We start from the raw sequence: 13203 nt of genomic DNA, 5'->3' as shown, positions 1-13203 counted from the left end.
AATTTTAGCATTTTGGAGGCTGAAGTGGGATAATTGCCACAAATTCAATGCTAACCTTGACAACTTGAATTTGATTCTCAGAACCCACATAAAGAAAGAACCAAATTCTGAAAGTTATTCTCTGGTCTCCACATGTGTTTCATGGCTCGTGCACACACACACACACACACACACACACACACACACACACACATGCACACAAACACACACACAATCAAACAAACATATAGGTAAATGTGGAAACAAAACTAATATTAGAACATTAATATTCAGACATGATAGCACATGCCTAGCACTCAGGAAATAGATGAAGGAGGATGAAGAGATCAGGGTCATCCTTGGCCATATAGAAAGTTTGAGGACAGCCTGAGTACATAAGACCCCTTCTCAAAACAACAAAAACAAAAAGGAGGAAATACGAATAAACAATAGAACACTAAGTATACACAAGCTTAAGGCACTTAGCTTAAAAGATTTCAAATAAATATCAAAATGGTAATTGAGGACATACAAAAGTGAAAAAAATCTAAAGCAAGAAGCGTGAATAATATAGAAGGAAACTGTGCTTACGTTTATTGGCTACACTGGAGGAGCTTTACAGTGATAAGTCTCCATATAACTTGCCGGAGAAAGAGTGCTAAGTCAACACTGTCGTATCAAGATGTGCTGTAATGTGCACGTCTTCACATTTGATTGTTCCCTAAATACTTTCAAATGTTTTTAGTGACTAATAGATCACATGGTTCCTCATTTCACTTAGGCAAAAGCCAAAATCCTTGCAATGACCTCCGGAGCTTAATATCTGCCCCAGAATCGTCACTTCCTCTCTGCCTTCCTTCCTCATTTCCAACTGGCCTCTTCGCTGTTAGGCGCACACTTCCAGGCCCATTGCTCCTTTGAAGATCATGGACTACCTGGCCCATCTGCACAAAGTGCTTTCTCCCTAGATAGCCACAATGACAGCTCCTTTAGCTATACTCTGATTTTATCTCCCAGTGAGATCTACCCTCAGTACTGCCTTGGGACCTCAGCAACAAAGGCTTCTGCCCTGGGACCCTGTCTGTGCCTGAATTTTTTTCATAAGACAAACGCCCTCTAAATAACTTTATTTTTCATTTAGGTAATTTGTCACTTGAAATCTTAGACTTCAGAGCAGCTGGGATGACAGGCCTACACCACCAGGCCCAGCCCTTATGCTTATTTTTATCATTACTCCCAGTTAGAATACAGGACCCATAAGAACAGCAATTTGTGTACTAGACAGTGTATCATGAGTGCAGGTCTGCATAATGTAATTTTTCATAGCATCTATCAATTTCAACATATTTAAATTATTTATTTATTCTTATTCTTTTTTCTTTTTCTTTCTGGGTATTGAACCCAGGGCCCTTAACATGCTAAGTAAATGCTCTAAGAGCAAGGTATATGCCCAGCTCACTTTTTACTGTTATATTTTCAGACAGAGTTTCATTATGGCAAGTATGCTTACTGTAGTCATCTCTCCTTCTTAAGACTACATGATCCATTAGAGAAGCAATCTGTGCACACATGATATATCACAAAGCCTCAAAATGCCTCAAATAACCTCTGTCTTCTGCAGGTACCTGCACACATGCACATAGACACACAGACACACACACACACACACACACACACACACACACACACGGGATATCTGAATGCCTGTAATCCTAATACCAGACAGGTTGAGGCCGAAGGATCACTTTGAATTCAAGACTAGTCTGGATTACAGAGTGTGATCCTGTAAAAAAAAAATTGGCTTAAATTTCAAGTTAGCATTCAAAGAGTATGTTGATTATAATTCTGAGTTAAGTTTATACAAGTTAAATTATTTTTGAAACTGTGGAAGAAACATAGGGCTGCAATTTCTGTAACAATATAATGGTCAAAATTATATAATTAACTATATTTATGCATATAACTAAAGACCAAGTAATTGTTCCATTAAAAAAAAATCAGAAGTCAGCCATGGTGCACTCCTGTAATCCCAGCACTTGGGGAGGCAGAGACAGGTGGATCTCTGTGAGTTCAAGGCCAGCCTGGTTTACAAAGTGAGTCCAGGACAGCCAAGGCTACACAGAAAAACCCTGTCTCAAAAAATTAAAAACAAAAATAAAAATAACCTCATAGGTCAGTGGATATGGCTCACCTGATGAAGACTTGTCTCACTAGAATGAGGATGGGGTTGGGATACACAGAACCTCACCTAAATGCCAACGGGTTTGGTGGTATGTCTGTAATCCCAGCGCTTGGAAGCTAGGTTTGCCACATTGTCAAGCTCTAGGTTAATTTGAGAGACTGTGACTCAATAAACAAAGAAGACCTGTGACATGCACCACAACTGTTCACCCATGTTCACACACACACACACACACACACACACACACACACACACACACACACTCACATGTACACATACACTCACACACACATACTCATATACACACTCACACACATACACTCAAACACGCACACTCACACACACACTCTCTAGTTTAGTGGTATAGTTTAACATGGGTGAGGCCCTGGGTTTGATTCCCAGTACTTTAAAAGCAACTAATAGAATAATAACTATGTAGACATATAGACTGAGTTTTGGGGTACTTTACCTTAATAAATCTTTAAAATGTGTTTTAAAACAGACACCTTAAAATTTCACTGAAGTGGCCAGTTCATAATTAGTGTCTTCCTTACATAATTATTGACTTCTCTTGTTTATGAAAGCTATGCTGTCAGAGTCAGTGAAATTCTTTTATGCAATTTTCTCTGCTGTTTCTCTGATAGCAAATGTCCTTAAGTGTATGGATACTTTACTCAGGACTTATGTCATTGCACTCCAAGATCTCTGAAATTCAGAAGCCACTTTATGAGGTAACCTTTGAAACTAGCAAGAAGCCTTGAAATGAGTCAGGTTTCCTCTTCGCTGTGGAAACCTCATGCCAAGTGTGACTTCAGGTTCCACCTTCTTATGTAGGAAAGAATGCTTGTGGGCAACAGTGTCAATTTTCCCATGATGGGGTTTTCTTTTCAAAATATGACCCGCTTTTCTGCTTCTTCTGGGAAATATATATACATACACACACAAACACACACACACACATATATGTAGATATAGATATAGAGATATAGATATGTGCCAGACTGGGAAATATATATACATACATATATATGTATATGTGTATATATATAAATATATATATACACAAACACACTAAAAAGACTAAAAAGAAATACACAATTTGGAAAATGAAGTGTAGTGTTTTCCCAAAGGCAATCGCTAGTGTCTGATATACTTGTCCACAGATTCTTTAGTACACACACTGACACACATACACATTACTGCTCTTTTTAAGTTTTCTTTCTTTGAGACAGGGTCTCTTTATATAAGCATGGATGTCCTGGAACTCACAGAGATCCTTCTGCCTCTGCCTCTCAAGTATTGGGATTAAAGGTGTGCCCCACACATTATTGTTTTTAATATTACTATCATCATCACTGTCACTGAAAAAAAGTAGGATTTAACCCAGGCCTATAATCTCAACTACTCAGGAAAATCATGTTTAATCACTGCCAGGGCTAGAAAATTTAGCAAGAGTCAATCTCAAAATAAAAAAGATATAGGTCAATAGCAAATCATTTGCCTAGCATGTGCCAGATCCCAGGTTCACTCTTTAGTACTGCAAAATGAAATGGGGATGGGGTAGGATTTTGATCACTTATTAAGCATAAGCCAATTCATGTACTTGGTATTTCATATTTAAATAGCAAATATTTGTCAGTGTTTATACCCAATATAGTCTCATGGTCAGCAAGTTTCTGATTAACTTTCAGCTATAACCTACATGAGTTGTTTATTTTAGAAGAACAAACTAAGTCAGCCCTACATAATGAACCAGCTGTAGAAGTAAAAAGAAATTTTAAAATGTTATCATTAGTAAAGCAGTTTCCTATGTATTTCTGTTTCTAAGGCCAGGAGCCCAGGTTGTTGGAGAAAATTAAAGAGCATAAGGGCTTCTAAGACTAAGAGCTCAAGACAAGCAATTCAGAAGGAAACTAGAAACACACACTCCTACTAATGAGTGGAGCCGCAGAGCAGAATATCACCTCAGCACCACAACGCAGCAGGTGCAGAGACCAGGTGGGGAACAGGGGCATTGGCAAACAAACACCGTGCTGTGGTTTGAATGTGAAATATTCCCGACAGGTCCATGTGTCAGAGCTCTTGATCGCTGGCTGGGAGCCAAGCCTTGAGGTTGGACCTTATTAGAAGTGGGGGTGGGGGGAAGGAAGAGGTGAGGATTCTGTCTGTCTGCTCTCTTCTTCCTGACTGCAGATGCAGTGTGACCAGCCACCTCATACTTCTGACGCCATAGCCTCTCCACCATGATGAACTGAATTAAGCCAAACCCTACCTCTTCTAACTTGCTTCTTGTCAGGTACTTGATTGTAGCAATGGAAATGAACTAACACACGTGATAAAGACCAGTAGAAGATGTGTGTTTCACTGTCTACTCGGAAAATCACGTTGTGCAGTTTGGTTCTGGAGTGCTAGGGATTGGGTCTAGGGCCTTGAACTTGCTGGGTAAACATTCTTCCACCAAAATATACCCCAACCCATAAAAAAAACTCACTAGATATATTTTCTCTATCACTTTTGATAGCTTCACAATTTTCTATTGCAAAACGATCAACCCTAAGGCTACCTAATAGCAGACTCTTTTGAAGTGATTACAAGACTGACTAGGCCTGATGCACATGAGTATAATCCAGATCTTGGGAGGCATAAGGCAGAACGATCTAGAGACCAATGCAATTCCGAGGTACACAAGACCTTGTCTCAATTTTTTTTATTAAAATAAAAAAGATTACAAGATTGAGGCACTGTTATTGGCCTTCACTCCACTGTTGGATACTTTTCTGTATACAATGTTCCAGTACTTGGACCAAAATGTAATTGAAAGACATCCCAGGTTTGCTAGGACTCCAGGTAAGAAAACAAACAGTTTTCACAGAGGCAGATGAGAATTGTGGAACCATTTCTCATCAACCTGAGCAGGAGTCTCTGGAGGAGCACGGTCATGTTCACCCAAGGTCTTGCTCTAGACCTGAGAATTAAAGACCAGGAGCTTTGGAGACAGGCAGTTCTCAAATGCTCTTCATGATTGCCACTTAAAAGCAAGGTGAAGATCAATGAAGTGAATGAAGTCAGCTAAGCTGATGCACCTCTGTCTTTTCTCTCAAAACCCCACCCTTCCTACTCTTTTGAAATGGCAGTGAGCTTCCTTTTACAGCGGGGAAATAACATTTTGGCATACCTTTGATGTAATTCTCAAACAACTGGCCGTAAGGAGCTGGCAACCATGATCTCTTGAAAAGATTTGTTGCTTGGCTGGCATTGTTGGTATGTGTGTGTGTGTGTGTGTGTGTGTGTGTGTGTGTGTCTTCATTTGTGTGTATGTGTGAGCTATAAAATCCCTGTGTTCAGAAAGTACTGAAGAGATACCCAGGAGAACAAAAGGAGTGTTCTTCCCCAGCACTGCTTAGTGTCAGCATCACCCAGGAGCTTATGGAAACCAGAGTCTCAGGCCATCCTTCAGATTCACTGAGTCACACTTGGCATGTGAACAAGTTCCCTGGGTTATTAAATATTAATTAAAGTTTAAAAAGGGGAGGAAACAGCATGGGTAAAGTCTGGTGAGCAAGAGCATGGCTGATTAAAGACACTTAGTGAAGGGAAAAGGCTACATTTCAGGAAAAGTGCAGAAGATGCTAGGAGGGCAAGCAGGTGGGAGAAGATGATTCATGGCTTCTTTGTTTTTGTTTTGTTTTTGTTTTTGTTTTTGTTTTTTCTTTTCTTTTCATCTTTGGATTCTCTGTATTTTTCTCTAGTTCCTCCTGAATTGTTAAGACTTTGGTTAATTTTGTATTTGTTTTTAAGACAGAATCTTGTTACAGTGCTCAGGTTGACCTCAAATCTGCCATTTTCCTGGCTCAATCTCTTAAGTGCTGGGATTAAAGTATATGGCACGTTGCATCTGACATCATCCTGGTCGTTTTTTAATTAAGCTATTTTTCATATTCCTTACCATGTCAATCACTTACCTTACAGAAGTCAATAGGGAGATGATTCAGAGGATAAGAATGCATGCTACGCAAGCATGAGCACCTAATATCAAATCCCCAGCCCTTACATAAAAAGCAAGGTATGGCTGCCTGTGCCTGTATCCCCAGCGCTGTACAGGGCAGAACCAGGAGGAATAGGGGACATTCTGACTGTCAGCCTAGCTGCAGCTTCAGTGAGAGATATGTTCCAAGGTAATAAGGTAAGGACTTATAGAGCAGGACACATGATGTCTTTGGCCTCCACACATGTCCATGGGCGTTCACACATACAAACACCACAAAGAGAATAAAAAGAAACCCACAATATAGGTTAAATTGATGAGGGACCATGATCTAGTGCCTATTGTGTGACAATTAGTAGGAAGCTATTTAAACCTTCTGTAAGGACAACCACAAGGTCACAGGGAATCCTTAGAGAACCTGTGTGAGTCTTCATGATCACTCTCTCTCCTCTCATGTATGTCTTTGGTGTGCATGAGTGCATGTGTGCATGTGTGTGTGTGTGTGTGTGTGTGTGTGTGTGTGTGTGTGTGTGTATGTTTGTGTATCTGTAATGGTAAAGTCCTTAGTGCATGTTAGGCAAGCATTCTTCCACAGAGCTAGATCCCCACCCCTTGGGCTTTTCTAAATGACAGTCCCCAAAGCTGAACTCCTCCTACATCTGCCTAGTCCCAGTCTAAATGCTGGGATTACAGATGTACAAGATTACATTGGCAAGAGTCTGTTTTATTAAGGACAAGGCACCAAAGAATAAAGGGTTAGTATAAGCTGGGGTGCTGATCCACCACACTGGCAGGAGGTGTCCTGTTCCACACAGCTGCACTGGTGTCTCGATTAGTCTTCATGTTACACAGTCATGAGATCTGCAGTGAATTTTCTTAAGGCACCATCTTGCCCTTTCAGTGGAATAAGTTAGGATTTACCTTAAAATTTACGTATTTTCATGTATCCACTCAAAGAACACTCAGGAAACTGGCCGACAATCTCATATTATCCCCAGTCTCCTTTGCCTTCAGTGTCACTATTGTCTCTAGAAAATTTCTCAACCTAGGCATGGTGGGCCCCTACCTATAATACCAAATGCTTGGAAGGCCGAGGCAGAAGGGTGACAAATTTGAGACCAATGTAGGCTACATAGTGGGTACTAGGACAACTTAGCCTACAAATTGTCTGAAAAAGAAAAGAAAAGAAAGGAAAATTCTCTTCTCAAGTACACTGAGATCATTAAGTTATGGGGACTATGTTTTGGTCTTTTGTGTTCCTATGTGTCTGGGGTGATAAACGTTTTGAATAAATGTGGAAGATAGTAGGAGAGAAAAAAACCACACAAATTGCTGAAGAAATTCTCTGTGATTTGTAGTGCACAATACACTCACTCTTAGTGAAATCTGCACATCTTCTCATACTTCAGCAGATTGTACTTAAATTCTGAACTTTGAACTTCACATATCAGAATGTTTTACCTCTGTGGGCACTGTGATGTGGCACCCTGGCTGATGAAAAGGCACCATTTTAGGGAAATAAATCACACTTGTAAAAGCAACCTCCTTGTTTCCCTAGCTCACTGTGGAAGCCATTTTAGTGGCACATGCCTTTCACATCTTTGGAATCAACTAAACAGGCACAGTGTGCGCCAGTTTCCACTTAAGCTCTGTTTGCATCGGGAATCGTGATGTGGGGTGACAGGGTCCTACCTGGACAGAAACGGTTGAATAACATTGCTGAGGCATTCTCATTCAGACCTTACCTGAGACCCAAGGTCATTTTATAATAGAATCTGCGCTACAGAAGGAAACTGCTGACTGTGTGAAACTTTCATCTAGGCCCACTTGCCACCTGCTTCCTAGACACTAATCGTGCCCAGGACAAAAGCATGTGAGATTTGATACCAGGAGACCAGGCCTATTTCTACAAATTATCTATAGGATCGCTGGTCCCAGGCAGCACGGACTATCTAAAGAACCCAGTGTACACACCAGAGTCAGGAGCATTTCCTGCCCCGTGTGAATAGGCCCTGCAGCATGCCAGCCATTGCAAAGAAAAGACATTCATTTTACCCAATGTTTGCCCAAGGCTTGAATGGAAGCAAAGGGCTTTGTCTCTGTCTAGCTGACACCAAAACTGCAGCAACAGCTGAAACACAAAGCCTATCGGAACATCAATTTGGTAAACAGCTGCCTATGGCTTGTGGTAGTTTGAATAAGAATGGTCCCCAAAGGCTCATATATTTTGAATGCTTAGGCACCAGGTAGCAGAACTGTTTTAAAGGATTCGAAATTATAAGGGTTAGGAAGTATGGCCTTATTGAAGCAAGTGTGGCACTGTCGGAGGAAGTGTGTCACTCAGGGTATTCTTTGAGGTTTAAAAAGCCCACATCAGGGCTGGAGAGATGGCTCAGAGGTTAAGAGCACTGACTGCTCTTCCAGAGGTCCTGAGTTCAATTCCCAGCAACCACATGGTGGCTCACAACCATCTATAATGTGGTCTACAGGCATACAGACAGACAGAGCACTGTATACATAATAAATAAATAAATCTTAACAACAAAAAAAAAAAGTCCACACCAGCCCCAGTTTCTTTCTCTTTGCCTGCCTGCCTCCATGCTCCGTATCGTGATGATGATGGACTGGACCTCTGAAAGTATAAGCAAGCCCCCAACTAAGTGGTTTCTTGTATAGAAGTTGCCTTTGTCATAGCATCTCTTCAAAGCAATAGAACGGTGACTAAGACATGGCTAAATCCCGATTTCTTAAATGCCACTGTTCCACCTGAACAGTTCTGAGACGGTCACATGGTTAAATGGTGTAGACATAGCCCAGATGTACCATCTCACTAGAAATAAACTGTATGATCCTTCCAGAAGGGCGACAATGTCTGACCCAGAAAAGAGATTCAAGACATGCATTGCTTATTGGAACCCATGAAAACAGCAGATGGGAAAAATAAAACAAAACAAAAAACCAGCCAGATCTGTCATTGCATCCACTCAAGACACCTAGGTAGGTGGATAACAAGTTTAAGTCTGGCCTGGGTTGTAGAATGAGTTCAAGGCCAACCTGAGAAAGTTAGTGAGACCCTGTCTCAAAAAAAAAAATGGCTGTGGATATAGCTCATTGATAGAGCACTTGTCTATCATATGTGAGGACCTGACTTCAGTCCAAAGTACCACAGGAAGAAAAGGAGGATAAGGGCTAGAGAAATGACCCTGTGGACTGGGGTTTGGTTCCCATCATCCACATAAGTGCTGACAACCATCTCTAATCCAGTTCTGTGGGGGTCTGAAGCCTTCTGGCCTCCTTGGGTAGAGCACACACATGGTACATAGACCTATTCGACATAAAATAAATATGAAAAGAAAAGAAAGGTGCACCAATGAGTCGTTGAAATAGACAGTAGAGAAGACAGGGGTAACAGAGTATTATAGATTGCAAAAGTCTGAGGTTGGTTCTAAGCTGATGTATTGGTGCACTTTTGCACACTGCCTAGACCCCTAATGAACTACAAAAGCATTTAGAGATGCCTGGACCCATTAAACACTGTGCCATAAAGGTGTGGGCATGTAGGCAGTGAGCTCCAGGGCAGCATACAGTTATAATGGTGATGATGACCACAATGACAATGGTGATGATAGTCCAGTTCATATTGTGCAAATTTCTTCCTCAGACATCAAAGTTGTCAGCTAACAATCTGGGGTCAACAAATCAAAGCTATAGATGACCAGGAAATGCATTGAAAAGTGTGATTTCAGGACCTCTTGCCCTACAGGATAACTCACCCAACCCTGGCTTATTTCCTGTTGAACTCACAGCAACATTTCTGCAACTCAGTGGCTGGCTGATAATTATATCGGACAGGAGAGTGAGGACTTCCTGATGGTGTGCAGACAGCACTTGCTATATTTGTAGGCAGCTGTGTCTCTGCTTATTGTTGCAAATCTGACTTAACACTGTGCTTGCCATCCACCGTACCAGACTCAGGTAGTGCAGGGGACAGAGGTCTTCACAGTCACAGGCAGCTCCTGGGTAAAAGTGTTAACCAGCTGTGGCTGATTCTTAACATAATAATATTATAAAAAAAACAAATGAAAGGCTGGGGAGATAGCTTAGTGGGTAAAGTGCTTATTGGTCAAGCATGGGGACTCAAGTTCAGATCCCAAGAACTCACATTAAGCCAGGTGGAATGGCCTTCACCTGTAACCCCAAATGCTTGAGAAATAGAGACAAACCGATGCCAGGAGCTTGCTGGCTACCAGTCTAGCAAAATAGCAAGTCAGGGTTAGTGAAAGACTCTGTCACACAAAGTAAGATAAAGGAAAATAGAGGACAACATCTGACGCTGACCTCTGGCTTCCACATGTTTATGAGAGAGAAAAAGAGGAGAGGGGGGAGGGAGGGAGGGAGAGAGAGAGAGAGAGAGAGAGAGAGAGAGAGAGAGAGAGAGAGAGAGAGAGAGAGAGAGAGAGAGAATACTGGAGTTTGCCTGTAATCCCAGCATTTAGGAGGCAGCAGCAAGAGGAGAGTTGCAAGTCTGAAGACAGCAGGACTACAAATCAAGACACTGTCTCAAAAAAAAGAGGCATCCAGAGTGACATTTGGAGAATCATCACCAAGAAAATGCATTTTGCAGGTATGGGGGTGCTTCCTGAAGCCTGATCAGCTCAAAGCAAGCACACAATAAATGTTCCAAAGAAAGAAAAAGTATTGTATGTTAGGGACTGGCTTATCAAAAGGAGATACACACAGTGGTAGGGGTTGAATACCGGAAGCATTCACTTCTAGCCCTGCTGAGCTGTGTTTCCTGACTCCCAGACATGTGCCGGAGAACATGCGGGTGGAAAACGGCGTTGAAAGGAAACAGAAGAGGCAAGAAGCATCCCTTTCCACACAGATACTCCGCATCCAGGTCTATTTTGAAATGGCTTTTTAATTGAGTACTGAGTTCCTTCCTGTTGTCCAGCCTCCATCTCTCCAGAACAGCAAAACTGAAATCTGTAAACTGATAGCTGAGACTCAGAAATTGACCTGAATCTTTATAGAAGAAACTAGTCTTTTTTTTTTCTTTCTTAGACTTAACTGCTACCCCACTTTTGGTACTATGCTCTCTAGGACTCCCATCAACAGTGATTGGCTACCTCTCCTGAGTTCTGTAATTATTCCAAACATGCTTTATTTTTACTGACCACTTCCTCAGTTTCAGTGAATAAGCAGAGACAATGATGGTGGTTGAGTATGTCCCTGTGATATTTTTAAATCTTTTAAATTATGTGTGGCATGTGTGTATGTGGTGGGGTATGTGCACATGAGTACAGGTGCTTGCAGAAGCCAGAGGGATCAGAAATCAGAAATGAGTACTGAAAACCAAACTTAGGTCCTCTGCAAAAGTAGTGTGTGTGTCCTTAAGTGCTGAGCTGTCTCTCCAGCTCCCCTAAGCCCCAATAGCAAGTTTTCATTATCAGTCTGTGTGAAAACAAACACACAAAAAGTGTGGGCTCCTGTGTCACTCAGCTGGTAGAGTGTTTGCCCACTATGCTCAAGGCCCTGGATTCCCATCATGGAGGCCTTTGCCTACAGTCCCAGAATTTAGGTAGTAGAGACAGAAGGATCAGAAGTTCAAGGTCTCTTCAGTTACATAGTGTCTTCTAGGCCAACCTGAGCCTCTCAAAAACAATACCATTTAGAATGTAAGACTTGCTGCTAATCTTGAGGACCTATCTGAGTTCAATACCGGACTTTATGTGGTGGAAGGAGAACACCAACTCCAGAAAATGGTTCTTTGACCTCCACATCCTGTGTGCTGAGATTCATGTACTCACCACCAATAGGTAGATGATGATAAAAAGATAGATAGATAGATAGATAGATAGATAGATAGATAGATAATATATATGCATATATATATATAGAGAGATGATAAAAAAGATAGATAATAGATGATTGATAGAGAGAGATGATAGATAGATAGATAGATAGATAGATAGATAAATAGATAGATATAAAAATTTTTGTTTGTTTGAGACAGGTTTCTCTGTGTAGTCTTGGCTGTCCTGGAACTCACTCTGTAGACCAAGCTGGCCTCTAACTCAGAGATCCACCTGCCTCTGCCTTGAGTGCTGGGATTAAAGGTGTGCACCACCACCTCCTAGCTTTGTATTAGATTTAGAAAGAAAAAAAACCCAAATTATTTATTAGTAAGCTTATACTATTGTCCCTGGCATGGAATCAATAACACAGACACCTTAAAACCTGAAAGACAAACATGGAAATGATAAGATCTAAAGTGAGTTGGTCAGCTGTACTAGGACAATGAAACTATGTTGATTTCATACTCAGTAAGTATCTTCTTTTGGAAGCAACCTCATTGCAGTGACAATAAACACAGACACACACACACACAGAGAGAGAGAGAGAGAGAGAGAGAGAGAGAGAGAGAGAGAGAGAGAGAGAGAGAGAGAGAGAGAGAGAGAGAGAGAGAGAGAGAGAGAGAGAGAGAGAGAGAGAGAGAGAACCATGGGAAATAAGCTAGATCTCTTACTTTAACACTGGAACCAATATCTCTTGAACAGAATGCATGCATATCATGTAGGACTTACTGGGCTCTGTGGTGTGTGTGTGTGTGTGTGTGTGTGTGTGCGTGTGTGCGTGTGTGTGTGTTAGTTACCAGGGGTCAAAAACACTTCCTAGATGAGCAGTCTACCACTAGGCTACAGCCTCAAATCCTTAGTGTGTTTTTACCAAGGGATTTTTTTCTCTTCTCTTGGCCAAGGACTTTTTTTTTCAGCTCTAATGATGGAACCCAGGTCCTATGCTGGACAAGTGCTGCATCTCTGATCTCTAGCTCCAGAGTGTACTTACTTCTCAGATAATGTTTTTATTTAAATGAGAAGGGCAGAGTATGGCTACCCATCATCTCTGAATGAATTCCACTTAGCTTCCTTTGACAGGATGGCCTGTCAGCCTGACTCCTATGCAGGTCTGCCGAAGGTGCTCACTGCTGGCCATTGTGCTAACCCAGCTGACACTCTTCTCTTGGGGTCATCTACATATTTTCATTTGGATTGTT

Source organism: Acomys russatus, chromosome 3, assembly GCF_903995435.1.
Source record: "Acomys russatus chromosome 3, mAcoRus1.1, whole genome shotgun sequence".
NCBI classification, from domain to species: domain Eukaryota; kingdom Metazoa; phylum Chordata; class Mammalia; order Rodentia; family Muridae; genus Acomys; species Acomys russatus.
This window is presented reverse-complemented; position numbering follows the sequence as displayed.